Below are 4,901 nucleotides of genomic sequence, written 5' to 3' on the forward strand. Positions count from 1 at the left end.
TTCATGGTGCATTCTGTAAATTACTAGCTAAATATGATGTTCACCATAGAATTGCATCTCCCTATGTAGGTAATATGTCTTATACTTTTGTTGTTGTTTTCTTACATGGTTGGCAAACCACCTTACCACATTATAGTTACACTATTATTTTCTCCTTTATCAGATGGCCCTTGCGCGGTTTTCCCGCCCAGCACGCATCCGACGGGCATGGCGGTCTAGGGCATTGACTGGCACCGAGAGGGGGTAGGCTATGGTGAATACATGCTTCTTCATGTTACGCCAGGTCATCGTGAGATGCCATGCCAAGTCTAAGCCCGTTATGTCTCAGGATCGCACATTGATATGTCCATCTTGCATCATGCTTTTATATCATTATTTATTGCATTATGGGCTGTTACTACACATTATGTCACAATACTATGCCTATTCTCTCTTATTTTACAAGGTTTACACGAAGAGGGAGAATGCCGGCAGCTGGAATTCTGGGCTGGAAAAGGAGCAAATATTACGGATCTATTATGCACAACTCCAAAAGTCCTGAAACTTCAGGGGAGCACTTTTTGGAATTAATAAAAAATACTGGCGAAAGAATCAACTAGAGGGGCCCACACCCTGTCCACGAGTATGGGGGGCGCGCCCTACCCCCTAGGTGCGCCCCCTGTGTCGTGGGCCCCCTGGCAGGCGTCCGGTGCCCATCTTTTGCTATATGAAGTCTTTCGCCCTGGAAAAAAATCAAAAGGAAGCTTTTGGAACGAAGCGCCGCCTTCTCGAGGCGGAACCTGGGCGGAACCAATCTAGGGCTCCGGCGAAGCTGTTCTGCCGGGGAAACATCCCTCCAGGAGGGGGAAATCATCACCATCGATCCTCTCATCGGGAGGGGGTCAATCTCCATCAACATCTTCACCAGCACCATCTCATCTTAAACCCTAGTTCATCTCTTGTATCCAATGTTTGTCTCAAAACCTCAGATTGGTACCTTTAGGTTGCTAGTAGTGTTGATTACTCCTTGTAGTTGATGCTAGTGGGTTTATTTGGTGGAAGCTCATATGTTCAGATCCTTTATGCCTATTAATACCCCTCTGATTATGAACATGAATATGATTTGTGAGTAGTTACGTTCGTTCATGAGGACATGGGAGAAGTCTTTCTATTAGTAGTCATGTAAATTTGGTATTCGTTCGATATTTTGTTGAGATGTATGTTGTCTTTCCTCTAGTGGTGTTATGTGAACGTCGACTACATGACACTTCACCATTATTTGGGCCTAGGGGAAGGCATTGGGAAGTGATAAGTAAATGATGGGTTGCTAGAGTGACAGAAGCTTAAACCGTAGTTTATGCTTTGCTTTGTAAGGGGATGTTTTGGATCCATATGTTTCATGCTATGGTTAGGTTTACCTTAATACTTCTTTTGTAGTTGCAGATGCTTGCAATAAGGGTTAATTGTAAGTGGGATGCTTGCCAAGGAAGGGCAGTACCCAAGCACCGGTCCACCCGCATATCAAATTATCAAAGTAATGAACGCGAATCATATGAGCGTGATGAAAACTAGCTTGACGATAATTCCCATGTGTCCTCGGGAGTGTTTTCCTTTATATAAGAGTTTGTCCAGGCTTGTCCTTTGCTACAAAAAGGATTGGGCCACCTTGCTGCACCTTGTTTACTTTTGTTACTTGTTACCCGTTACGAATTACCTTATCACAAAACTATCTGTTACAGATAATTTCAGTGCTTGCAGAGAATACCTTACAGAAAACCGCTTGTCATTTCCTTCTTCTCCTCGTTGGGTTCGACACTCTTACTTATCGAAAGGACTATGATAGATCCCCTATACTTGTGGGTCATCAAGACTCTTTTCTGGCGATGTTGCCGGGGAGTGAAGCGCCTTTGGTAAGTGGAATTTGGTAAGGAAAAATTTATATAGTGTGCTGAAATTTACTGTCACTTGTTACTATGGAAAGTAATCCATTGAGGGGCTTGTTCGGGGTATCTTCATCCCGACCAGTAGCGCAAAGAGTTGCTCCTCAACCTACTGAACCTATTGAAAATGTTTACTTTGAAATTCCTTTGGGTATGATAGAGGAACTGCTAGCTAATCCTTTTACAGGTGATGGAACATTACATCCTGATTTACACCTAACCTATGTGGATGAAGTTTGTGGATTATTTAAGCTTGCATGTATGCCCGAGGATGTTATCAAGAAGAAGGTCTTCCCTTTATCTTTGAAGGGAAAGGCATTGACATGGTTTAGGCTATGTGATGATATGGGATCATGGAACTAATACCGATCGAAATTGGAATTTCATCAGAAGTTTTATCCTATGCATCTTGTTCATCGTGATCGTAATTATATATATATAATTTTTGGCCTCGGGATGGAGAAAGCATCGCTCAACCTTGGGGGAGGCTTAAGTCAATGTTATATTCATGCCCCAATCATGAGCTCTCAAAAGAAATTATTATTCAAAAAATTTATGCTCGACTTTCTCTCAATAATCGCTCCATGCTCGATACTTCTTGTACTGGCTCTTTTATGATGAAGACTATTGAATTCAAATGGGATTTATTGGAAAGAATTAAACGCAAATCTGAAGATTGGGATCTCGACGAAGGTAAGGAGTCAGGTATAACACCTTAGTTTGATTGTGTCAAATCTCTTGTGGATACCGATGGTTTCCTTGAATTTAGCACTAAATATGGACTTGAATCTCAGATAGTAGCTTCATTCTGTGAATCCTTTGCTACTCATGTTGATCTCCCCAAGGAGAAGTGGTTTAAATATAATCCTCCCATTGAAGTAAAAGTAGTTGCACCTATTAAAGTTGAAGAAAAGACTATCACTTAATGTTAATCCTATTGTTCCTACTGCTTATATTGAGAAACCACCTTTCCCTGTTAGAATAAAGGATCATGCTAAAGCTTCAACTTTGGTTCGTAAGAGTAATACTAGAACACCTACACCCCCTGAACAAATTAAAGTTGAACCCACTATTGCTATGGTTAAAGATCTCTTGGCCGATAATATTAATGGGCATGTTATTCACTTCTGTGATGAAGCTGCTAGAATTGCTAGACCTGATACTAAAAATAAACACAGACCTATTGTAGGCATGCCTGTTATTTCTGTTAAAATAGGAGATCATTGTTATCACGGCTTGTGTAATATGGGGGCTAGTGCAAGTGCAATACCTCATTCCTTATACAAAGAAATTATGCATGATATTGCACCTGCTGAGATAGAAGAAATTGATGTTACAATTAAACTTGCCAATAGAGACACTATTTCACCAGTTAGGATTGTTAGAGATGTTGAAGTCTTGTGTGGGAAAGTTAAATATCCTGCTGATTTTCTTGTTCTTGGTTCCCCACAAGATGACTTTTGTCCCATTATATTTGGTAGACCCTTCTTGAATACTGTTAATGCTAAGATAGATTGCAAAAAGGATGTTGGTACTATTAGATTGGGGGTTATGTCTCATGAGTTTAATTTTGCTAAATTTCATAGACAACCCCACGATAAAGAATTTCCTAGTAAAGATGAAACTATTGGTCTTGCTTCTATTGTCATGCCTCCTAATGATCCTTTAGAACAATATTTGCTAGACCATGAAAATGATAAGTTTATGAATGAAAGAAGGGAAATAGATGAAGTATTCTTTAAACACGGGCCTATTTTGAAACACAACTTGCCTGTTGAAATTCTAGGGGATCCTCCTCCACCCAAGGGTGATCCTGTGTTTGAGCTTAAACCATTACCTGATACTCTTAAATACACTTATCTTGATGAGAAAAAGATATATCCTGTTATTATTAGTGCTAACCTTTCAGAGCAGGAAGAAAAGAAATTATTGAAAACTCTGAAGAAGCACCATGCTGCTATTGGATATACTCTTGATGATCTTAAGGGCATTAGTCCCAGTTTATGCCAGCACAAAATAAAATTGGAGAAAGACGCTAAACCGGTTGTTGATCACCAACGAAGGTTAAATCCTAAGATGAAAGAAGTGGTAAGAAAATAAATATTAAAGCTTCTGGAGGCAGGTATAATTTATCCCGTTGCTGATAGTCAGTGGGTAAGTCCTGTGCAGTGTGTCCCTAAGAAGGGAGGTATTACTGTTGTTCCAAATGATAAAGATGAATTGATACCACAAAGAATTGTTACAGGTTATAGAATGGTAATTGATTTCCGCAAATTAAATAAAGCTACTAAAAAGGATCATTACCCTTTACCTTTTATTGATCAAATGCTAGAAAGATTATCCCAACATACACATTTTTGCTTTCCACATGGTTATTCTCGTTTCTCTCAAATACCTGTGTCCAAAGAGGATCAAGAAAAGACCACTTTGTTGGGGAACGTAGTAATTTCAAAAAAATTCCTACGCACACGCAAGATCATGGTGATGCATAGCAACAAGAGGGGAGAGTGTTGTCCACGTACCCTCATAGACCGTAAGCGGAAGCGTTATGACAACACGGTTGATGTAGTCGTACGTCTTCACGATCGACCGATCCTAGTACCGAACGTACGGCACCTCCGCGATCTGCACACGTTCAGGTAGGTGACGTCCCACAAACTCACGATCCAGTAGAGCTTCGAGGGGGAGCTTCGTCAGCACGACGGCATGATGACGATGATGATGAAACTACCGGTGCAGGGCTTCGCCTAAGCACTGCTACGATATGACCTAGGTGGATTATGGTGGAGGGGGGCACCGCACACGGCTAAGAGATCATTGATGAACTTGTGTGTCTATGGGGTGCCCCCCTCCCCCGTATATAAAGGAGTTGAGGAGGGGGAGGAGGCCGGCCTCCTAGGCGCTCCCCAAGGGGAGTCCTACTCCCACTGGGAGTAGGATTCCCCCCTTCCCTAGTTGGATTAGGAGAGAAGGAAGGGGGAG

Source organism: Triticum dicoccoides, chromosome 4A (assembly GCF_002162155.2).
Source record: "Triticum dicoccoides isolate Atlit2015 ecotype Zavitan chromosome 4A, WEW_v2.0, whole genome shotgun sequence".
In the NCBI taxonomy this organism is placed as follows: Eukaryota; Viridiplantae; Streptophyta; class Magnoliopsida; order Poales; family Poaceae; genus Triticum; species Triticum dicoccoides.